This window comes from Orbicella faveolata, unplaced genomic scaffold, assembly GCF_042242905.1.
Source record: "Orbicella faveolata isolate gen_17 unplaced genomic scaffold, um_ofav_v1 contig_2, whole genome shotgun sequence".
Lineage (NCBI taxonomy): Eukaryota > Metazoa > Cnidaria > Anthozoa > Scleractinia > Merulinidae > Orbicella > Orbicella faveolata.
In genome coordinates, this window is record NW_028301547.1 from 27,596,808 (window position 1) to 27,622,638 (window position 25,831).

Here is a 25,831-nt window from a genome sequence, read left to right on the forward strand (position 1 = left end):
TGGCTGGGAATAATCTGGGAACAAAACGGAGATATGCCAATGTACTTTACTCTCAGACTTACGTATGGGAAAAGCATTTCGCCTGTAGCGAGTAATTCTAGTGTAAATAACTATTTTTGGTTAAACTGGTGACAACTAAGTGCGCCAACACAAATTAAAATTAATCAAAGAAAATTTGTTAAAAAAGGAAGTTATATAAATATTAATACTGACGCCGGAGCAGTTATAGCCAGTACAGACAAGACATCTATAGCAAATAAAATTGCAGCTGGATGATATAAGGGAGTCTACGAAACCACGACGGCGACGCCGAGGACAACGTCGATTAAAAATATGGATTTATATTTTACCTACAAATCTCGCGATACTCTAAAGTCATTTACTTTGTTTATCACTGTCAAAACTATCGCAAAACTAAATCCGGAACACAGCGATAAATTTGAAATAAAAATTTAAAATATTAGCCGTCGTGGTTCACGTTCTCCAGAAAACGCAAAATTTGGTCATTTCACGTTGTTGTCTTGCAAAGGACGGCAAAGAAATGTACCAAGAATTATAACGCACGTGCACAGCCATTGTACTGCTCATTAATTCTTTTGTTCAGTGACGTTCCCGTTGCCGTTGCCGTCGTGGTTTCTTAAACTCCCCATTGTCGTGCGCGGCGCGCGGTCTATATTTTCTACAATAATGTAATGGTTACCAAGCCATGACCAGCCGTATTATAACAACAATCATCTTCCTGATCTTTTCCAACATTATAAGAACCTCCTCCTCCTCCACAAGAATCCTGTACAGATTTCTCACTGCTCCCCCCGGAATACCCTCCACCACCCCATCCACCGTAACCCGCACCACCGCCCCAACCAAAACCACCAGAACCAGCGTAATTACGATATTTCTTGACACTCGGTCCACCCACTCCTCCCTGAATAAATCCTTACCCCGTTCGCCGCCCTCACCTGACTTCTTTCTACTTCTCCCACTGGAGTAAAAACCACCGCCGCCACCACCTGAGAAAATAAATTAAGCCGACTCATTCCCATGTCCTGCAGAGAAGGTTTGCCTAAAAAGATTATTCCCGGGTTGTCCACAAACGATAAAGAAGGAGGGCTACCAAACAATATTCTCTGTACCTTTCAATAACAAGAAAATAGTTGCGTTTGTTGTTGTTGTCAACCAAATTTACGGCAGCTTCCGAAAACTGAAAAGTGTATTTCGACAGCTTAAGTTGAACTGCCGATGAAAAATTGCTTTTTCCAAACATCGAGAAAGTTTTGAGATAGATATTTAAGGCCGATGAATCGACTGCTTACTAATCAAATGTGTGTTGTCGGCAACTGACTTTGGTGTAGTTAATATAATATGTACTTATTGACTGAGTGGGAGGGCCGAACGGGAAAATATGTGGCTCGAGGTCAGGACGTACGGACCGAGCGCAGCGAGGTGCGTGCGTCCTGACCGAGAGACAAATATTTCCCGTCCAGCCCGACCTTACTCAGTCAATAAGCATGACCACTTAACGGTTGAACCTAAATAGGACGCGATTACATAACATCAGACGGCCGTGCGTGGAAAAACTAAGAAAAGATTCTACTATAAAATTATTTCTTATTATTTATTTCTACGCGTCGAACAAAAAACTCACAATTCATCGAAAAACACGACTCATTTTCTCATATTTGTTTTTCAATGTAAGTCTACAATTACAATTCATGTTAAAAAGCCAACAGGAAGTTGACATAAAGCTGTCAAAAATATGTCAAAACCATCAGAAACTTAGCAAGTGACAAAAGTTTGCTTCACGCTTCACTGAAATTGTTCACAAATTTTCTTCATCTGAAGACTCAAGAAAATGTCGGCGTCGTTTCAAGCTATTTGCAGACCTCTTGGATTCTCTTGAACAAGGGAGAACCACCAGCTGAATATTAATGGCTTTGCTGTGTAGTGGAAATTCAAGCGAGTTTTATTTTCTGGATGAACTGTACGGTAATGAACTTGTGTTCGTACTCAGTTTTTTCTCTTCAAAGAACACTGATGTAGAAACAATTTATCCTACTGTACACAAGCAGGAGCCATAATCGGGGACGGAGACCGTAAGTATTGGGATCCGCGCGCACCTATGATATGAGACAATTTTTCTATTTTTAGAACAAATTGCGCCATCCTGATGTCATATATCCACGCGGATCCACGCCCATGTTGGGGACTCTCACGTGGATGTTGTCACGTTGCGTGATCAAATGGTGAGAGTTGAGAGACCTTGAGAGATTATCTTACGTATTTTTCACAGCGATGGCAGGGAATAAGACAGGGAATACGAACCAGGGCGCTTATATGTAGTTTTATGCTCTGAGCTAACGGAGAAGGTGGGTTTTTCAGGGTCGAAAACAAGACAAGACAATCTCCCGCTGAATGAATAATAAGATCTGCTCGTGCTAGTTTTATGCTTACGCGTATGTTACTCTGGTATCGAGTTAATTTGTGAGTTTGTCAGACAATAGTTAATCATAACCAAAACCTGTTTTGATGGTTTCTTATTGTTTCTGCTTGTTTGGTGAGTTTGCAAAAGTTTTTGAAAGGAAAATCTGACGAGTACAATTAGCTCATTTGCTTAGTGCAGCTCGTGCACTTTCAAGTCCGAGTCGGTGTTTTTAATTGTTAACGAATCTTGACAAAGATTTCTTTCGTTATCTTTTGTGCTGAGATGCTGCAACAAATTTCACGAACGCAAAAAAGGCTACTAACATCATGTGTGTTTCTTCAACATAAGCATAGTGAAGTTTTACACTGCGAAAATGAAAATAGACAAGGAGTTTTGATAACTCGATCAACAAAATCGAAATCGTTAATCGAAGTTGATTAAAGAAAGCGTCATCGTAACTTTGCTGATTATTTCTGCTTTATTCGCATATTTTCAGCTTAGCTTTTAATATTTTCTCAAACATTTATCAATCTTAAACATATTCAAAAACTATAGAGTTATTGTTTGAGTTCGATGTACGCTTTCACACGAAAGTGCGACGGAAGTACAAATTGTCGTGTTTACTGACTGTACAAAACAAGCATCAGCGGGCACTCTCATTCATCGACAACAGAAAATTTACTGAATTTTTACACGAATAAAACTGAGCAGTATCTACGGACGTAAAGTTATTGGACCTTGATGAAACATAAAGCGTTGCTTACAATTCAGGCGAAACTCAAACTAGCACTGTATTTTGTTTTACTTTTCGGTCGCGATAGACTGGCAAATTCCTCGCAAGCGTGTGGCAATAGGAGCTAGGAAACTATGAAGTCCTGAATCTCTGCTATATCTAAATATATCCAGCTAGTTTTTTGCTGTGTCATGGAAAAGCTGTTAATCTTCAACATATGTGAAATTTAAAGTGGAGTAATGTACTACTTATGTAAAAAAAGCATCGGAACATAACTTGGTCAGCGATATATATATAAAGCTTAAAGCGGAACATACCTAAATTCGACAATGTCTTACTTCACTCAAACTGGAGCAGCTTACGGCGAAAATACTTAAGAAAAATTCCAACAGACGTAAACGCGTTGAGTTGTGGGCCAAAAACATGAAACATTTCGGGAATTTCGGACGCCATTTCCCCCGCGCGACATCCACAAAAATCCTCGCAGCATGTACGCGCGTGTGCCGCAGGCGATGGTGCAATTTGTTCTAAAAATAGAAAAGTTGTCCCATATCATGGGGACAGCCCCAATACTAGAATTGGCGCGCGCTTACGGTCTCCGTCCCCGATTATGGCTCCTGACACAAGGTATGTTTGTGATTTCTCTTCTCCCAACTCTGGAAACTCGAAGAAAAAATTTGAATCGTACTTTGTTTTCTTCGCGACTTGCCGGTTTTCTTGCTTTTGACCCACGATGAATTCTTTGATGCTTTCCACTGAAAGAAGTTTCGCCTCAAGACTGTTTGCTTATTCCGAAGGTTAATTATCGGACAATTCATCCGGAAAAGTTGTTTTCTTGACCGCCTGTTTGCTTGTTGTTGACTTCTGAGAAAGTTGTGAACTTCTTCAGTTGTGAGGACTGTTGACTTTATTTCTGTGCTTTCGGAGTGAGTTGGAGACTGAAGTAGTTCTGCATCGGACAGTTCGCCTGGATAGTAATCTTCGCTCTCAGAATGTTCACTTTCATCACTCATTTTAAAGAGAACAAAATTTTGCAGCGACAAAATTGTTTTGTCATTAACTCGCATTGAGTTTCTAGTAGGGCCGTACGCATTTCTAGTAGGGCCGTACGTGTTTTTCCGGCCCTATCACTTCGACGCGTAAGGCCCTCATACGGGACCTTTTTACTTCTGGTTTTCCAAGAAAATTGCGCGCGGGGCCGTACGGGTCATATGATAATCATCCTTATTTTCACTCTCACCTGACGGCTTATCATCACCACTCACTGCACCGTGTCCATTGCTGCCCCCTGACCATGATTCGTGTCCAGGATTCCCTGACATGTTTGTGCTGGCGTTACATCTCTGGTGTCTTGATTTTGCAGCTCTGAGGCCTCCTCCGCCTCCAGCCACCATCAAAGACTTATTGCTTCCTCTCACTACAAATGTTCCTCCACCACCTCTAGAACTCCAGCTGTTGTTCCTTATTCCTCCCTCTTGACCAACAAGAATTTGAATTTTTTCTCCTAGCGAGATGTTAAAAGTTCCCACCATTCTTGCACCTCTTCCTCTATATTGGGCGCTGTCCCGGTAGTTATCATACCCCCCTGCTGCTCCTACTGCTTCTATTCTGTATTGACCAGTGTACGGCACAGTCCACTGTTGAATACCGCCGGACAGTGTAACTTGGCCGTCATGATCCTGACCCGTGTAGTGACTACCGAGTGACGTTGGGCAATCTTTTCCTCTAGTCCCGAGATTTGTAAAGGTAGCATTGAATCCTGGGTAATTAAGAAACATCAACATTCCGAAGATCAGGACTGGTAACAAATTATGAACCTAAAAACTGTAGCTCTGGCGCCAAGAAATGTGGCAAAACCCATAATTTGTTGCAATTAAAGACAAAAATAACATCTTAATTGACCACTTGCCAATAACGCTTTTCAGGGATAGTTGGGTTATTTAAAAGGCATAACCGAGGTATTGAGACCAAGCCCAGCTTATGGAAAGGGAAATGACTTTGAACACGGTACCTCCTGATAATTAAGACCAGCACCACAAACAATGAGTCAGTCAGGCTGCCTCAGTGGTAATGAAAAGCAAAAAAAATATGCTGCTCGGCAAAATAGATCTTCTACCGTATTCCAATCAAGTGGTTAGGTTAGGTTTTGTAATCTCCTCATTTTGGTTATAGGGCCAACCAGGTGTTACAATATGGTCCAAAATGACAGCGCCCTGGAAAGGGCCCAAAATGAAATTTTCAAATATATTTTAACATTTACAATACACAAATATATCTTCAACAATTTGGTAAATAATTTGTTTCAACAGTGCAGGTTTTTTGTAAGTTGTACTTTTAAAGTCTAACTTTAAAGAATAATGCAACTAAACATAACACTATCGGAATTAATTTTGGAGACGAAAACCGTGTTAGAGGAAAGGTCGCCTGATATGAATCAATTGAAGAACGAGGTTTACGTCTCAAATTTATCGGTCTATTGTGTCGTCTTTAACGACGGGAAAATCCGACTCGTTATTGACGAAAACCATCCAGAATTTAAAAAAAAGGAGCCTGAAACTAGAAATTTAGCTATTGGCTATTTTCGAGCTACTTACACCTCTGTTTCAAAACGAGTCCTCGTTTAAAAAATTTTCATATGAAAATGAGTTTGATTGGCTTGAAGATAGTGGCCCAGGGGCCCGTTTCTCGAAGGTCCCGAAAAGTTTTCGCACCCGGAAAGCCATAGCAAAATCTCAAGCCTTTTGATTACTGAGCTGTTTTATTCACATATTCCTAATATGAGCAGAGGTTCTCTTCATACAAGTAGTTTAAGGCGTATACACCTCTCCGTTTTTAGGTACCGATGAACTAAAAATGGCTTTACGGGCCCGAAAAGGTTTCCGGGGATTTCGAGAAACGGGCCCCAGGTCCAAGCCAAGTCTCGTTATGAATCAGAGGCAATGGGTAGCTCGCGGTAATTTTCCATTCGACCAAAAACAACTTTTTGAATTTCCGGAAATTTTCGGTGACGAAAGGAACAGCACTTTCCGGAATTTCCGAAAAAAGGATGAGCTCGCGAGGTATATCCAAATCTTAGAAAATTCCTCAATGAGAATGTTCCTTCCACTTAATTTTTCTTCTGAATTTTCCTGAATTTTCGGTTGAATGGTTCGCGTGCCGGAAATTCATAAACGTCCGGATTTTTCTGAAACATTCCATAGAAATTTCCATACCATTATTACCCGTTTGGAAATTTCCCGAATTTTTAATTAAATGGAAAGCGCCCCACTTCCGCGATAGAGTGGTAGCCTGGCCTCCAATCGTTTAGTCACCGTCCCCAATTACAGCGAGCATAGATAGATAGATAGATAGATAGATAGATAGATAGACAGACAGACAGATAGATAGATAGATAGATAGACAGACAGACAGACAGACAGATAGATAGATAGATAGATAGACAGACAGACAGACGGACAGATAGATAGATAGATAGATAGATAGACAGATAGATAGATAGATAGACAGATAGATAGATAGATAGATAGATAATCTTTATTTATCCACGGTACAAAATTCGTCAGCTTCGTCAAATTCATCAGGCATCAATACGCATGCGTCACAATTTGAAGATGACGTAGCGCCATGATCTACTCTGATAGACAGAATCCCACTTAGATAAAGAGATAATTGTTTTAAACATCAAAACCGCCATATCTGGTTTTTACAGGTAGCAACAACTGCTCGCCTCCAGCTCGCACTTGTAAATATCCATTCAAATCGAGCAGTCAAGTTGTATTTGTCATTTACAGTGCGTCTTGTGTATTGTCCAATTTGCAAGCTTGTAATTACTCGCTGAGGTTAATTAAAACACATTACATATAGCAATAGTTACCAGTGCAGTTTATTCCATCTCCATGAAATCCATCTTTGTACGTGCAGTTATAGGATCCATTAACACTACAGTTGTGTGTTCCGTTAGTACACTCATCGATATCTGAAGCAACAAATGGAATGTTATTGGAAAACGTTTTATTGAAATGGTATGGTCACATGTCTTTTCGCTCTGATACATGGTATGTCTCGTTTGTTACTCTTTTATTGGCTCACATATAAACGTACCAATGGTACATTCGTCTTCATCTAAAACAACAAAAAGAATTTGAACTTAAAATCGTACAAATGCCATTATATTGGCACCGCTTTTAGCTTCTAAAGAAACTCTTCTGCTGCGTCGGTGGTCAAGTGAGACACTCATATATTTATCAAATGGAAGTGCTAAAAGAAGATTAAGGTAAGGCAAGTAAGGTACCGTGCATCTGTACTCTAAAAAAGCACGCTGTTTCAGCCAATCAGAGTGTGTGATTTGTTTAATTAAAGAGCATGTATGGATCGTTGTTACAGAGATTGTATAGGCACGTAGACGACTTTCCACTAAATATCAGAACAAAAAGTCTCTATTATATTCGAGCGGTGTACGAATTAGTTAATTTTATTTGTTGTATATCTTGTTTGTGTAATCATTATTAATGGCGAGCCACAAGCATACAGATCAATAAGCCCCTCATATTATTTGTGTCTATCACTTATAGTGGGTCGTGTGTGGTCCACTTTATAAGTTGTCATTACTCACTGCCGTAAAATTAAAACACATAGCAATAGTTACCAGTGCAGTTCAATCCATCTTCATGAAATCCATCTTTGCAACTGCAGTTATAGGAACCCCGGGTGTTGTTACACACAGCATTAACACTACAGTTGTGTGTTCCGTTAGTACACTCGTCGATATCTAAAGCAACAAAAGGAATCTAATTGCAAAACGTTTCATTGAATTATGTGCTTACCAAACTTTGCGCCCTGACATAGTGTGTTATTCCCGGCTCACATATACTGAGTTATTGCCTAGCAGGAGCCATTATCGGGGACGGAGACCGTAAGTCTTGGGATCCGCGCGCACCTAAGGTATGGGACAATTTTTCTATTTTTAGAACAAATTGCGCCATCCTGACGTCATATATTCGCGCGGATCCACGCACATGCCAGGGGTTCTCGCGTGGATGTTGTCACGTTGCGTGATCAAATGGTGAGAGTTGCGATATTCTCTTGCAGATTTTTCACAGCGATGGCAGGGAGTAAGGCAGGGAATGAGAACTAGGGCTCTTATATGTAGTTTTATGCTCTGAGCTAATGGAAATGGTGAGTTTTTCAGGGTCGAAAACATGACTTCGATTTCGCACTGTGAATGAATAATACTGCTCGCGCTAGTTCAACGCGTAAACTTTTGCGCTTGTTCTATAAAGAAAAGTTATGTAAGAAACTCTTTACTCTGGTATCGAGGTAATTTGTGAGTTTCCCAAACAATGCTTAATCATGAATAAACCTTGTTTTGATAGTCTTTTATTGTCTCTGTTTGTTTGGCGAGTTTGCAAAAGTTTTTGAAAGGAAAGTCTTATTTGCACAGTGCAGCGCGTGCACTTCAAATCCGAATCGGTGTTTTCAATTGTCAACAAATCTTGACAAAGATTTCTTTCGTTGTCTTTTGTGCCGAGATGCTGCAACAATTTTCATCAACGCCAAAAGGCTAATAACATCATCTGTGTTTCTATAACATAGTGACATTTTACACTGCGAAAATAAAATAGACAAGGAGTTTTGATAATTCAACCAAGAAAATCGAAATCGTTATTCGAGTTGATTAAGAAAGCGTCATCGTAATTTTGCCGATTATTTCTGCTGTATTCACCTATTTTCAGCTAAGCTTTTAATATGTTCTCAAACATTTATCATTCTTAAACGAATTTAAAAACTAGAGATTTTATATGAGTTCGATGTACGTTTTCACACGAAAGTGGGAAAGTCCAGTTTGTCATGGTTTACTGACTGTACAAAACACGCATCAGCGGACGCTCTTGTTCATTGACAACAGACAATTCACTGGATTTTTACACAAACGAAACTAATCAGCATCTACACACATAAACTTTATTTTCACTCATTGGACCTTGATAAAACATCAAGCGTTACTTACAATTCAAGCGAAACTCAAACTTGCAATTATTATTATTTTTTTTTTTACTTTTCGGTCGAGATAGAGTCTGCGAAATCCTCGCAAGCGTGTGGCAAGAGGAGGGAAACTTTGAAGTCCTGAAACGCTGCTATATCCAAATATATCTAACTAGCTTTTTTGCTGTGGTTTGGAAAAGCTGTTAATCTTCAACATATGTGAAACTTAGAGTGGAGTAATGTGGAGCTGTTGTAAGAGAAGCAAGGGAACACAACTTGGTCAGTGATATAAAGCGGCCCATAACTAAATTAGACACTGTCTTACTTCACTCAAACTGGAGCAGCTTACGACGGAAATACTGACATTCCAGTAAAATTCCAACAGACATGAACGCATTAAGTTGTGGGCCAAAAGCATCAAACATTTCGGGAATTTCGGACGCCATTTCCCCACGCTACATCCGCAAAAATCCTCGCAGCATGTACGCGCGTGTGCCGCACGGGATGGCGCAATTTGTTCTAAAAATAGAAAAATTGTCCCATATCATAGGGACAGCCCCAATACTAGAAATGGCGCGCGCTTACGGTCTCCGTCCCCGATTATGGCTCCTGGACTAACCTACTAGCATTCGGAGTAGGCGGCGCAAGTTTCGAGAATGCGCCGATCGCCGTCTTATTTTGACAACCCTGTAACAGCTGGCTTGTGGTGTAACCCGCACCGGATTTCAAGCCAATGAATGTGGGCTTGCGAAAGCGTATTAGCTTGAGTGCAATCCGCACTAAGCACAAGCCGAGTCTAGATATGTTGGCTTGGGTGTGTAAACAACTCCCATGTCGATATCGCCGATATCTCAAAGTGCAACTTTCCCTGTGTATTTATTTGTTTCTATATTTGTCAATCCACGATTTTTTATCTTACTCTTTTTCAATCGATTACCAGAACTTTAGGACGCGTAGTTGACAAGTTGTTGAATGGTTCAAGGGTTAATTCACACAGGCAGTTTACTTTTTGAAAGCAAAGCTTGAGTTTGTTTCCAGGTAACACGGCTTTCCAAAGAAACCGAAGGTGTAATTTCTCACATTTTCTAGACATGGTCAAAACTGGACCGTTCTTTACTTTTTTTTCCTAAAAGTGAACTGCTAATTATGAAAATCGTGAGTTGAATATACCATTTGGACTGAATGAAATATGCGCCGGATATGAACAGTCCACCTCAGGCAGTGTGAATTTTCTAATAATTATTATTTGTATTTCTTAAATTTCTAAAGCGTATTAGCTTGAGTGCAATCCGCACTAAACACAAGCCGAGTCTAGACATGTTGGCTTGCGTGTGTAAACAACTCCCGTATCGATATCGCTGAGGAAACTCCACTCAGCAACACCTGAATGAAATAACAAAGAACAAACAAGGCAGGACAGTGCAGTTAATTTTCGAAATGAAAGAAAGAAAACCAATTATAAACAGCACGACAAAGCAGTTTTGAAATAGAAGATAACTTACCAAATTGAACAAATACTACTGATTTGTGACGGAAAGCTCTTCAAAATTTTCCCCAAAAAAGGAAAAACGGCTGCAATTACACAACGAGAATAACACGCCAGAAGCAATGGCCAACGGAACAACTTGAAATTACTAGTACCCAGTCCACCTGCCAGACTATTTATACTCTCGGAGATCTGTCACGTGTCATCTCGTCCTCAAAGTGACTGACAATCAAGATCTGCCTCTGACTTAGGGTCTGTATGCATTTCATCCATAAGACCCAAAAATGACTTAAATTAGGCTTGCATCTCAAAAGTATCTCACAAAGGTGTCCTAAAACGCACCAGATGGCTTTAGACCGTGTCTAGATTTTCAATCCTTTCCCGGGGGAAGATGCCCCAGACCTCACCCCCACTCCCTACAAGGATTGATCTCAGACCCATCAGTACATGTTACCAGCCCTTGAACCCTCTCACCGGTTGGTACATTTGTTCCTACGGGACTTGTGTTAAAGGATATGCAGAACAGTCGGCCGATAGAGAAGAATAGCTGAGCAAAAGCCACTTGCAGGGTTTTTTCTGCCGTGGCAGTGACCAGGAGAATACAAGACTCTACAGAAACCGAGGTTAACCCTAGAGACTCGTTGCTGGAGGAGGAAGAAGCTGAGACAGCACTTTATAGAAGACTGAGATCACAACAGATATTTCATCGAAGTGGAATGAATTCTAGTCAGTCAGTATAAGCAGTTCGATATATTCTTATATTCGTTTCATAGATAATTATAGCATCAAATCAAACTTTGGCACATACCGCGAGGAAATAAAAACAGGTAAAACGAATAACAGATATCTCATCCAACGAAGCCTACGTGCCCACCCACAATCCCTCCCCTGCTCCAATTGAATTGAGTCGACTCGGTCCACTGACAAAGGAACTGCCTTAATTTTAATCAAAGAATTAAACTAAGTACTTTAAAAGCTAGCTTCATGATGATTACGAGGCAACTTTTTTGAAAACCCTTACTCTTCCAATAAGGCTGTAAACGGCCCAACCCCAATATCAACCACAGACGACAAATTCCTCCCCCCCCCTCCGGGCACATCACCAAGCCAAATGCCCTTGGTTTCCCCGGGAGGACGATGTTAATGTTTCTGTTTGATTAAGACTACGTGATTAAAAAAATTCAGAATTTAAAAATTACCACAACGTTATGTGCAAGGAGTTTAAAAATTGAATGAAAAGGAAATTACATATCTATGAAGTACAATTTTTCTAGATCAATACAATAAAAGAGAACAATCAAAGCATATCTAAGCATTATATTGATAGAAAACTAATGGCTAAAATGAAAACTAAGAGAGTTCTTAAAAACGGAAAGCGACGTGGCTTCTCTTACTGATGTGGGCAAATCATTAAAAAGAACCGCGCCTGAAAATCTAAATGTGTTACACCCTAGCGTTAACTTAGGGTTCGGTAGGTAAATGTCGTTCCTTTGTCTTGTCTTGTACGTGTGAATAGTGAGATTTCTAATAAAATAATCCGATCAATACGAAGGAACTAAGCTATTTAGACATTTAAAAACGAAGAGACATTTGTGGGCTTTCCTATGTGTTTCCAAATCAACCCACCCTAACATTTTGAAAGCTTCTTCAGTCGTTGCCTTCCCTCAGTTGTATTATGTGTGCTGCCCTGTTTTGTAGACGTTGCAAGGTGTTACTGCATCCGATTTACAGCCCACCTCATACTGTATCAGTGTAATCAAACATCGGCTTTATTAAACAATTATACACACATTTAACAGCTTTTAGGGTGAGGAAAGGTCGTATGCGGGACGCCTGCTCACTTTGTTACAAAGTGGGCAAGCGGGACACTTACTCACTTTGTTGCAAACCAATTTTACATAATCGTTCCATGAGAGATTCTCATCTAGTGTAACCCCTAAGTAACAAAAGCTTGATACTCTTTCAATTTCTTTTCCATGGAATTGTAATCTATGGTCTGGACAATGTTTTAGTTTTTGTCTAGTACCAAAGAGCATCCTTGAGTCTTGTTGCTTGCTAACCATTTTTCGACATTGTTTAGATCGTTTTGTAGAACCTGCTTGATGATATCTGCGTTGGAGTCAGAATAGTACATAACCGTATCGTCAGCATACATGCCTATTGAAGACTTTAGTAGACTTTGCGGGAGATCGTTGATGTATACCACAGACAAAATCGGGCCCAGTATAGATCCTTGGGGGACTCCATAGCCGATAGTTAAACTGGATGACATGTCTTGGAAATGAACAGCTAAATTCTTGAACGACCACAGCACTGTGTCAATCCTGACATGGTCTCGAAAAAGATCCTGAGAAATCTCCCAACACGGGTATTTTTATTAGGTCACTCACCCAAGTACTAGTCCCTCCGAACACGGCTTAACGTTGGGGATCCGAAGAGACGGGGTGCGTTACTTGCAACAACGTAGCAATGGTAACTTCATTCACTCTTGTATATTTTACAGTAGAGAAAAAGAAGAGAATAAATAGAAAAAATTACAATATGAGTCTGCAGACTAAAATAAACACCCAAAAATTTAAAATGTTTAGTTTTATCTCCACTATTCCAGGCATGTGTATTTGACTTGCAGATATTTGTATGTTCCCCGACACGGGTCCCCACGAAACTCTGAGCTTGCAGCATGCAGCTGACATTCGGTTTTGCCGTTACACTTGTTCTGCACGATTTGAAGAGAATTGCTGGCACGACAGTTAGTCGTCTTGATTCTTGAATCTGGACACGTATCCCGATCCAGCCTGCCATAGTTCGCGTCTAGTATGCTGATTTTTCGTCCGTTTTGGCAGGTTATTTCTTTCGTTTCCCCTTCACAAATGACAAGAAACTGTGGCTTCTCTGCAGAAAATAAAAGAAAAAGTAAGAGGAGGAGAAAGAGACTTAAGCAAGAAAGGAAATCTTGAATTGTTGTGTCCCTCTAACTAGTCTGTCAGCTTCTCAAAGACTCGGTATAAGATTTCCTTCAGTACGCGTAATGACGGGGTGCATCACCATCTAGTAATTTGTGACTGACTTCTTGTGCATACAATCACGGGAGGAGAAGATGTCTTTTTATATAAGAAACTGCGAGAACCCAAGCACGTCAAACGCTAGCTACGGTCATGAATTGAAAGAGAATTTACGATTGATTAACTGAATCATTAGCCGAAATGAGCTGAATTTTTTTTCCGTAACATCAAAATTTCTTGACTTTGTCCACTGAATGGTTTTCGATTTTTAAAATTTCTTATTGCGTGACAGTGAAAGTTGAACGTTTTGGAAAGTGCATGTGCAGTGTGGATTCGGCTGAACATTGTTTCTTTTCAACCTTGCTTGTGAGTATTGAAGTTTAATAGACAAGTTGAACAAATAATTCCCTTATAAGACAGCTCCTTAATTTTAACACATATTGACAACAATATTGATACCAGTGCAGCTTATTCCATCTCTTTGAAATCCCTCTTTGCATGTGCAGTTATAGGATCCTTGAATGTTGTTACAAACAGCATTGACACTACAGTTGTGTGTTCCGTTGGCACACTCGTCTATATCTAAAAAAACCAAAGAAGTGTAACCGGAAAACTTTTTTATTGAAAGGGTATCGTCACGAGACTTTATCTCTGACACAGTGTGCCTCATTCTGAAGCCAAAATGTAAGTTTACCTAGATCTGATGACATGCATTAAACCAAAATGTGTTAAGGATAGTTACCAGTGCAGTTTCTTCCATCTGCACGAAATCCATCTTTGCACGTGCAGTTATAGGATCCCCCGGTGTTGCTGCACACAGCATTAACACTACAGCTGTGTGTTCCGTTTGTACACTCATCTATATCTAAGACAACAAAGAAGGAATTTTATTATTGAAATAAGTTTCGTTATAAATAAGCACAGTTATTGTTAGCTTCCAAAGAAAGGTCACTGTGAATGGAGACGGTTATAGCTATTAAGCAGCTTGAAGTTAATAAAGCCGGTAAATAAACAACCGTAGACAGTTTGCGCAGCTGGCGTTTATCCGAGCGTTCACGGTCCTTCGTCAGAGCAAAGACGAGGTGGAGTACAGAGTTGATCTATTGGAGGATGACAGATAGTTACCAGTGCAGTTTATCCCATCTCCATGAAATCCATCTATGCAAGTGCAGTTATGGGATCCCCGGGTGTTGTTACATACAGCATTAACACTACAGTTGTGTGTCCCGCTAGTTCATTCGTCTCCATCGAAAACAACAAAAAGAAATTGAACATTTAAACATGCAAGTTCTATTATAAATTGGCCTCGTTTTTAGCTTCTAAAGAAACTCTTGTGCTGTGTCGGTGGTCAAGTGAGACACTCAGCTATTTTTATCAAATGGAAGTCCTGAAAGACGATTAAGGTAAGATAAGTAAGGTACAGTGCATCTGTACTCTGATAAAGCACACTGTTTCAGCCAATCAGAGTGCGTGATTTGTCAGTTTAATTACAGAGCTTGTATGGAACGTTGTTACAGAGATTATAGGCACGTACACGACTAAATATCAAATACTAAATATCAAAACAAAAAGTCTAATATATTTGAGCAGTGTACGAATTATTTAATTATTTAATTTTATTTATTGTATATCTTGTTTGTGTCATTATTATTCCTGGCGAGCCAAAAGCATACAGGTCAATAAGACCCTCATATTATTTGCGTCTATCACTTATAGTGGGTCGTGTGTGTTGTCCAGTTTATAAATTTGTCATTACTCACTATCATGAAATTAAAACACATAGCAATAGTTACCAGCGCAGTTCATTCCATCTCCATGAAATCCATCTTTGCAAGTGCAGTTATAGGATCCTCGGGTGTTGTTACACACAGCATTAACACTACAGTTGTGTGTTCCGTCAGTACATTCATCGATATCTAAAGCAAAAAAACGAATCTAATTGCAAAACGTTTCATTGAAATGGTGTGCTTACCAAACTTTTCGCCCTGACATTTTGTTTTATTGCCGGCTCACATATACTGAGTTATTGCATAGTTATTTCCTAACATATACGATCTAAAGTAACTTACCAATGTCTGATAAAATTACTCGCTTTTGAATAATACTGAGTTTCAACTAGATGCACGAGATTGTGTTACAGATAGTTACCAGTGCACTTTATTCCATCTCCATAAAATCCATCTTTGCAAATGCAGTTATAGGATCCCGGTGTATTGTTGCTCACAGCATAAACACCACAGCTGTGTGTTCCGTCGGTACACTCGTCAATATCTAACAGAATAAAAAGATTCCTGTGAACTATCTGTTTAGTGACGCCGGTGATAATTGTGATCTTCTAGCGCGTACTGCTTGGTAAGCAAGATCCGACTACAGTACCAGTAGTAATAGCAACAACGACAACATAAATATAAGTAATGATAGCAGCAACAGAAAGCCAACTTTTGTTGTCGTTGTCATAACTTCTCATTCTTGGTGATTAACCCCTCAAACCTCTCACAACTAGGTTGAGTGCACTCATTAGAACAGAATGTATTAGTGCCGTTTTCACAGTCATGGTCAGTAAATCCGGGAATACACAAACACTGGTAATCTCTGTCTGTAAAACCGGCCTGGCAGGTTGCGTTGTTCTGGCAAGGTTTCTTTGCACAAGCATTCTTCAAAGAAAAGAACAAAAATAGCTGTTACAACAGTGACATCCATTGACGATATTTAACAACTATTAAAACATTTATAAACTCAACAGCTGATCAAAATTCGATAATAATTATAATATATGGGGGTCACTGAGTTTGTTTTGAGATATTAGCTTATTAAAATAAAAGGTATTGTTTGGCAGATCATACTGTCGCTATGGTAACCTATTGTATCATGATTACAGTGTGTTTTTTAATGATTAGACAGTTTTTCTAAAAACATGATTGTAGCAACTAATAAAGAATGGTTATAATCCCGGACCCATCAAAACCTAAGTCTTGGAAAGTGTTGGAAAGTGTTGCCAGCCACCTTCAGTTATTATCTCCAACTTTCCAATTTCATGATTACCTCAGCTTCGCGATACACATAACTTTCGTTCTTCGCGAGGTCGCCTGAGTGTATTTTGTGGTGTTCAGAAGTAGCGTTATTCAGATCACATTTGTGTTGTCCATTTGCCCCTTCCTTCTTGTTAACATTATAACTGACACAGTTTAGCTCCATGTAGCATTTCAGTTGGCAGATGTCCTCGTTGATGACGTCAATGGTTCGTATCATGTGATTCTCCAGCCGGTAACCATGGATCGGATCAATTGTGAATCGCAAATTACGACAGTGACCTAAAGAATGAAAATTTTGACATACCTTTATGTTATCATTTGAAATAACTCCTAGCAAAGTCAGTTAAATGAAAGATAAAGACAATAGCAAGAGATGAAAAGTGGGGTCATTAATCTCTTTTTCTGTTTCAGTCAAAATAGATATTTATACTATTTTAAATAACGAGTAATTCCTTGCAAAGAAACTTCAACTTTTTTAAGCACATTTAGTGCGTGAGGCTCGAGTTAGGTTTTCGGGTTAATAAAGCTGTTACATGGAATGGCGCTATAAACCGTAGAGGCAAAAACTCGAAATAAAATATCAAGGCTCGAAGTATAGAGAAGAAGAAAGAAAGAAAGAAAAAAGAAGAAAGAAGAAAATAGGGGAAAATATTGCTCAGGTGGCTTTTAAGCAAAAACAGATTTTACAAGACAAACAAGAAAACGCAAGGCTTCTGTTTTGGTAATGCGAGAGTTACGGAGATTAGTTCGAAATTTTTTTGTAGACTAGAAACTCAGTCAAGGGAAAGAAAGCACACGAGTAAGTAGTTGTTTCTTCGTATCAACTCAATTCAGTCGATTATCTTTGAATGTTAACTCCGTTGCAGAAAAAAAACTTTAAATGACGTCCTTCCTCTGCAGACACCGCACGGATTATTCTGTTTTAAGAATCGAAGATAATTAGGTGAGACTCATGCAGAATGCTACCGGCGCTACGGTATAACTTCAGAGGCAAAAACTTCGAACCTTTATGGAGCTTCAGATTTAAATATTTCGACAACGCCAGTATTGAGGCATCTCGAGATGGTGCAGCTAAAAACAAAGTTGGAAAACAGTGAGAATGTGCTGGTTTGGACGGTTTGAGTTAAACAAATGAAATTTATTTCCTTTGGACTCGAGCTAGCATAATTGCGTGAGTTTTATTCTGTATTCTGTACTTTTTTCACTGGGTTTATTTTACTGGAAACTTAGATAACTAGTTATGCCGGAGTTTGAAAACTTTATTCATTATTGGAATATTTCGTAAGCTTTTAACCAAACTTCCATCGTTGGAGTTTTTACGACCTCGGCTTGACTGGCAAAGAAAAACAGGCGAATCTGAAAATATACAGTGCGACTGAATCAAGCAGCTATACGATCGAATAAGCCAAGCTTGTTATCTGAAATTATTAAATTCTCAACCTCGGATAATGCAATTCTAGCTTTCTTATTGGTTCACTGGATCTCGGTTACCAGCCATTATACCTGCGTTTGACCTTATATGGAAATGAATGCGGTAAATGTCGCTCGGCATAAACTTTTTCGCGGGAAGCCAAGTTTCGTCGAGAAAAACATGGACGAAAAAAAAAACAGATTCGGTGAGCTATCTACAGAAGAAATACAGAAAATTATGGACAATGCCGTCCCAGTAACAACAAAAAAGCCACAAAGTTCGAGATTAGATTATTTAACGGTACGTATACGTTAAGTTTCCTCGAAAAGTTGCAAAATTAAAATATGACAGTCGAGATTTTACGCACTCATGAAGATTATGTAACAAAAACAATGTTTACCTTAACAGAATGGCTTGCTAGTCCTGGTGGCACCAAATTTCCGAAACCGATATAAGCAATGTCAAAAGAAGAACTGAATGTTTGTTTGAAGTGTTTTTACTCATCTGCGAGGAAGAAAGATGGCACGTATTGCAAAAGTTCATCGATTAAATCCATAAGGAGAGCCGCCAATGATCATTTCCTTCGCACGCCGCCGCACAACAAACCGTTTTCCATTATCTCTGACCAGGCAAATAAATTATTAGAGCATTTGTAAAAGGCCTCAGGAAAACAGGCATCATTGCTGTCCTTGCGAAAAACACCTCAAGGAGTTGAGTGTTTTGAGCTGAACCGAAGTAAGCCCGGTTCTTTACCAGCCACGAAAAACCATCAGGGTGGCCTCGGAGATTCTGAAGATGAATCTGACGCTAAGATAGTTTCTGTCTCTGACTCTGCGTCTGGCCAACAATGAGCTCCACACATACAGCTCGAAATGTCATGGCTATCAAAGCAAGGGAACTCCGAAAGAGGTCTTGTCGAGCATAATTTTGGCACAACGTCTGTGTCACATGGCGATCAAAGTTTTCCGCAGCGTTATTACAACGGCAATGTGCAAGTACACAATTATTCGGCTCTTCTCCATGTCTCGAACTTGAACGCTTTTCAAACTTTCTGAACAAGTTTACATCTCCTTCATTTGATATACGTTCCTTGAATTCTACTTGATTGTAAATTCATTCAGCAAATTCGCTTGCTTCGCTTTCAAATTTTTCATTCAACTAATTTTACAAACGGCGCGCATGTCATGTGATTTCCCACTTGTTGTTGTTTTCGCCACATCGATTTCCGGTCGCTTTGTAAAATTAAAACCCAATAAAATTAAGCTATAATTTCCAAGTATACAAACGCACCGAATTTAATAAAACAATTATTCCATTCGCGCTTGTTGGATATGAGATTGGTTATAGCCAACTCGGCCCTACGGGCCTCGTTGGCTATTTACCATCTCATATCCAACGCGCGCTCATGGAATAATTGTTAATTATCTTCTGCGGAACGAAATAATGTCGGCCAAGCTAATAACTGAAAGTTGAGGCACGGAAACCTCGAGTAGGTGAGCAATATTTATACAAAAGAAAACGCTCATTAAAAATCCTGCTTAATTGTAAGCTTGCCTTTACATGCGAAATGTTTTTCAGTTTTGATATCTTTGATTGTAATTGAGGATGAGTCTGAAGTTTTTAATTTTGTTTTGACAAGGTGAGACTAGCACGAAAGTTGTTCAACAAATTTGCATGTGCGCGTCAAAGCTAATTATGTACTGAATTAATCTCAAGTTAAGTTAAAAAAAAGCTTTGTCTTAGCGGTGTGTTTAATGTTATTTATTACATGTAATGTGGTCGGTCTAATATGCTACGCAAACCGCTGAGTTTTTTTTTTCTTTAAACAAAGTATTTGGAAAAACAAAAAAGGAATTTTATGAAAATAACTAGTTGTTACTTCAACTCAGTTTTAAGAAATATCATCTGCGTACTAATTCATCAATTTTTCATTTTGCACAAATTTGAGAGTAATTTGCAGGGTAGTTTTGGCAAATGACAGTTTAATATCTCAGGTAAAAATACCACATTTAATTTCTCTGTTCTCGTTTTATTTTTGAACAACAGAATCAGCCAAATCAACCAACCATGCGTTGAAATTCTCTTTGAACTCGAGCATAATTGTGTGATTTTACTGTATAAAAATTACTCGAGGTTTTCGTTCACATTTTTTATTTAACTCGACTCGACTCAACTTACTCTTAAGAAAGATCATTCGCGCATTACTGCAACTTATTAATTTGTCATTTTGAGGAAATTCTAAAGTAATTTGCAGAGTATATTTTTGCATATGACAGTTATCTTTGAAAAAATACATTTCATTTCTCTGTTCGCGTTTTATTTTTGAACAACCGAATTCGCCATTGAACAAACCCGCAAATAGTGATTATTAAGAAGGTGCAGTCATTCCAAGTTTCGCTTCCACACGAACCTTCCTTCAGGTTGTCAAAAACATTAACAAAATAGTCTTGCCTCCCGTTTAGTGCGCACCACTATATTTCCTGGCGCAACGTAACGATTATTTTCTCTTTGATTTTAAAAGATTCATGAAAAATCCGACTAAATGTTAGTTCAGATGAAAACTTTTGATTTTGAACCTTTGTTTTTGTAAGAAAGACCTGTTACGTTTTTTTAAGTGACCTTAGTTACACTACACTTTTTTCCTGAAGCCACTTACCTCTATGACCAGAACTTTATAACTATATAACTTCAAAACCCAAAACTTTTTTAGCTTCCGTTTTAAATTTTTGGAAAACGCCGGTATTGGGGCAGCTCGAGTAGCCCGTGAAGTTAAAAACAAAATTACAAAAACAACAAAAATAAAACAGAAAAAATGTGCTGGTGTGAACAGTTTGAGTTAACCAAACGTGTGCTGAAATTCTCTCTGAAATCGAGCATAATTGCCAATTCAGCTGAAGACATCTATGGAATGCCATTGATTTAAGTAGCGATACGATCGAATAAGCCAAGCTTGTTATTTGAAATTACAACTGGATTTTTCTCAGAGCGAAATCATGTTGGCCCGGCTGATAACAAGACAAGAGAACGTCGGGTAGGTGACCAATTTATATACAAATCCAAACACTTTATCTTTTATTGAAATAATCCTGCTCAAACTTAAGTGTTTGACTTTAAATGGGAAATGGTTTTCAGTTTTATTTTCAGTCTTGTTTGATTAAGGATAAGTCTGAAGTTTTTAATTTTGTTTTGACATGGTGAGAGAAACACGAAAGGTGTATAAATTAGGTGTGAGTTAAGTTTTAAAACTTCCTCTCAGCGATGTAGTTAATGTGACTTATTGCATGTAACGTGGTCGATCCAACTCTACGTAAACCGTTGAGTTTTCTCCAAATTGCAGCCAAGTTTCCGTTACGAAACTTTAAGAAAAGCAGCAAAAAAAAAAAGTTAAAAATTCAGAGGCCAAAACGTCGAAGAGTTAGACTTAGTTTTACGCTTTTGGAGAACACCGGTATTGAGACATCTCGCGTAGGTGCATAAGGTGCCCATGAAGTTAGAAACAATATTGGAAAAACAGAGAAAAAATGTGCTGGTTTGGACGGTTGGAATTAACCAAACGTATCCTGAAATTCTCCTTATAGTCGAGCATAATTATGTGATTTTTCTGTATTTAAATGAAGAATTAATCGAGGTTTTCGTTCATATTTTAATTAAACTCGGAGTCGAGCTGTTGTACTTTAAAACGTTTCAAAACGAAATTTTTTGAAATGTGTTGACTGCGCTCGAAACTTAGACAATTAGCAAAGCTTTCTGAAAACTTTAGTTTTATTGATATATTTTTAAGTTCTCAACCAAACTTCCATCGTTGTAGTTTTTCCGACCTCAGCTTGACTGCCAAAGAAAAACAGGCGCAACTGAAGACATACGGTGCAGCTATACGATCGAATACGCCAAGCTTGTTATCTTTTTCAGAACGAAATAATGTTGGCCAGGCTAATAACTGAAAGTTGAGAGACGGAAACCTTGGGTGGGTGACCAATTTATTTCCAAAACAAAACACTTCAGAAAAATCCTGTTTTATGCTAATGTACTGGCTTTAAATGCGAAATGCTTTCAGGTCTTATTTTCAGTCCTCGTTCAATTGAGGATAAGTCACGAAGTTTTAATTTTGTTTTGACATATTGAGACAAGTATGAAAGTTGTTTAAACAAATTTATATGTTTGAATTAGGCGTGAGTTAAGTTTTAAAACTTCCTCTCAGCGATGCAGTTTATGTGACCTATTACATAAAATGTGGTAGGCCTAATTCTACGCAAACCGTTGATTTCGCGTTTTAAGAGCTTTGTCCAAGTTTGAGCCAAGTTTCCTCAAGGAAACTTAAAGAAAACAAGGAAAATAAAGAGTTACATAGAGTTAGAACTCCAGAGGCCAAGACTTCGAAAAATTATTTAGCTTAGTTTTGCATTTTTGGAAAACGCCAGTATTGAGCCATCTCGAGAAGGTGCAAGTGACACAGCTGAAGTCAGAAACAAAATTGGAAAAACAGAGAGAACGTGTCATTTGGACGATTTGGGTTAACAAAATGTCTGCTGGAATTCATTTTGAACGCGAGCTTAATTGCGTGAATTTACTGTATAATGTGACAAAGTAATCGGGGTTTTCGTTCATATTTTTATTAAACGCGGAGTCGCTCTAGATCTGTAACTTTAAAATGTTTCAGAAAAACAAGTTTTTTGAAGTGTGTTTACTCAATATACCTGGAACCTTTATTTGTTATCTCAAAAAAAGCCCAACGGAAGACATATATAAATTGCCACTGAATTAAGCAGCTATACGATAGATCTCAAATTAGGATACAACAGTTTGTTTAAACAAATTTGCATGTTCATGTCAAAGCCACCTGTTTAATTAGGAACGTTCTACAAATTGAAACTTTACGAAAACAAAAAAAGAGTTATATGAAACTAAACTAGGTGTTTCTTCAACTTACTTCAAGAAGGATCCTTCACGCGCTACTGTAACTCATTAATTTTTCATTTTGCGGAAATCCTACAGTATTTTTCAGAGTATATTTTTGCAAATGACAGTTATCTCTGAAAAAAACACCACATTGTCATTTCTCGCTTCGCGTTATATTTTTGAACAACAGGATGGGCCATTAAACAGACCCGCAAATTGTGATTATTATGAAGCAGCAGTCATTTCAAGTTTCGCTTCTCCAAGAACCTTCCTTCAGGTTCTCAAAAACATTAACAAAACAGTCTTGCCTCCCGTTTAGAGTGTCCCGGCGCAACATAAGGATTCTTAATTTTCTTTAGTCTTAAAAGATTTATGAAGAAAACCGGAATAAATGTCTGTTCAGATGAAAACTTTTGATTTCGAGCCTTTGTTTTCACAGAGAAAGAACTTTTACGTTTTTAAGTTATCTAATTCATATCGCATTTTTTCTGAAGCCATGCAGCTCTCCAGAACTTTACAACCATATAACTTCACAGGCCAAAACTGTAAAAAGTTACTTAGCTTAGTTTTGCATTTTTGGAAAACTCCGGTATCGAGGCATCTGGAGTAGGTGCATGTGGCACCGGTGAAATAAGAAATAAAACTGGAAAAACAGGAAGAGTGTGCTGGTTTGGACGGTTTGAGTTCACCAAACGTGTCCTGAAATTCTCTTTGAACTCGAGCATAATTGCGTGAACTTACTTTCAGTGTAAGTCTTTTTTGACTGAGGATAAGTCATGAAGTTTGTAGCTTTGTTTTGAGAAAACGAGTCTAATACGACAACTGCTAAACACATTTGCATGTGCATGTCAAAGCCACCTGTTTGAATTAGGTGTTATTTCAGTTATAAAACTTCCCCTCGGCGATGTATTAAATGTGACCTATTACATGTAATGCGTTCGGGCTAATTTTACGTACACAACGTTGAGTTTTTTTTCTCAAGAAACTGTTTAGGAAAACAAAACAGCTGTTACTTCAACTTAGTTTTCAGAAAAAAAGATTCGCGCTCTAACTCATTAAGTTTTCATTTTTTTAAATTCTGGAGCAATTTGCAGAGTGTTTTTTTGAGAATGAAAGCTATCTGAAAAAAAAAACTCCACGTATATTTCATTTCTCCGATCGCGTTTTTTCTTAAACAACATAATCTATGATTATTACGAAACAACAGTCATTTCAAGTTTCGCCTCTTAACAAACTTTTTCCAGGTTGACAAAAAAAAAAAACATTAACAAATTGTCTCAGTTGTTTGCTTCCCGTTTAGTGCGCACTATCATATATATATTTTCCGGCGCAACGTAAGGATTGTTTTCCGTTTTGAAAGACTTAACACAAATAGTTTATAAGCTCAATATACAAAGTTGTGCTTGGCAGGTCTAAAAAATTTCAAAGAAATGGCCTGACAAGGTATGAAAGATGACGCCGGTAGAGTATTATTTTTCTAACGAATGCAAGTCCAGTTCAAAACTCGTCGCTTATCCTGTCAAAGACAAAAACAAAAATAAGCTGGCCGTTGGTTATTTGGAAAAAAAAAAAACTTTCCTGTCAGTTTTCTTTTCTTTTTGACACCCAAACTTTACATTCAGTCAAGACTTTAGTTTTGTAGTTTCTTGGCAAGTAACAATTTCTTTTTCGATCAAAAAAATGCTGTAACAAAAATACGTACTGGTTAACGCAGTAACTTTTCACCAGCATACTATGAATTTTTTGATCAGTCTTGAAAGCAGGCGAAGCTCTCGTTAGTTTTAACTATTCACGATCATGTACCTGCAGTTCAGAAATTAACGCAAAATATAACGACTCTTATGAAAATAAGTATTTACATTATTCAATTATATAAACAACGGCACTAAAAATATTGTTGGTTAATCTTTCAAAAAGTGCTATACATGGGCAAAAATGGTGATAAAAACAATAAAGGTAGAATATTTTCTAACAGTGAATGAGGAAAACTTTACCTTGTGCATCCGGGATCAGGGAAGTGAACAAGACGAAAACAAGGCCGGAAAATGGAGACAGCATTTTTACGACAGGTTTTCGAAAACATTGTGAAAACGGTTTGGTAGTGTTACATTCCAGCGAGAAGCTTTGGGGATGGCTCAATGATGGTGTGAATCATGAGCTAACCTGCGACATCTGAAGTAAGTTTAAACTTGTTCCGTATTCAAATATGCCAGCTCCAAGGAGTTATCACTTATTAATTATTACTGACTGCTACAACTTAAGTGGTTCCCTGTATTGTGGTTGGAGCAGTAAATTGGTTTTTTATTAAAATTTACATGTAAAATGATGCTAGCTATTATCTTGGCACACTGTTAATTGTCTTTGACATTGCTAATAAAAGAAAGATGTTGCTATGGTTACGTGGTGTACCACATTTCTAAAAACAAATTGAGTTAAGTACGTTTTTCAGTCGCAATTACCTTTTAGGCCTTGCTTGAAAAAAACAAAACAAAAAAACAAAACAAAAAAACCAAAGAGCGCCTACTCAAAACGCTTTAAAGAAGCCAGAAATTTGAAAGGGAGGCTTATAATTTATTCGTTCTGTGAACCTTGGACATTACATTTGTTAAACAGCCTCCCAAAACAACAACGTAAAACCATCAGTCGAATCCATTCCATCGCTGAAGTTGTTAGAAATCAAATATTTACTGGTATCCTGCGTCACTGCTTTAGAGCTATATATGTAAAGAAACCGTGTGAAAGTGGCTTACAGCGCTAGTTTCCCCAGCTGTCAAGAGCATTAAACGAAAGGAGTCACTGGATTTGGCATACAAGGCCTTTCTGTCGTTAATGTTTTGTGCTTTTTTTTCTGAGCCTAGACTACATGA

At 38.4% G+C, this 25,831-nt stretch overlaps 1 pseudogene across 1 annotated transcript; it reads right to left on the bottom strand.

Moving 5' to 3' along the window:
• Positions 1-346: 346 nt before the first annotated feature.
• Positions 347-25,459, bottom strand: LOC149112674 (uncharacterized; annotated as a pseudogene). The gene is made up of 7 exons (XR_016207074.1): positions 24,959-25,459; positions 16,668-16,936; positions 16,165-16,279; positions 15,419-15,541; positions 14,368-14,490; positions 4,396-4,914; positions 347-1,010 (listed from the first exon to the last, which is right to left on the bottom strand). The product of XR_016207074.1 is annotated as an uncharacterized LOC149112674 (transcript).
• Between the last annotated feature and the right edge of the window lie 372 nt (positions 25,460-25,831).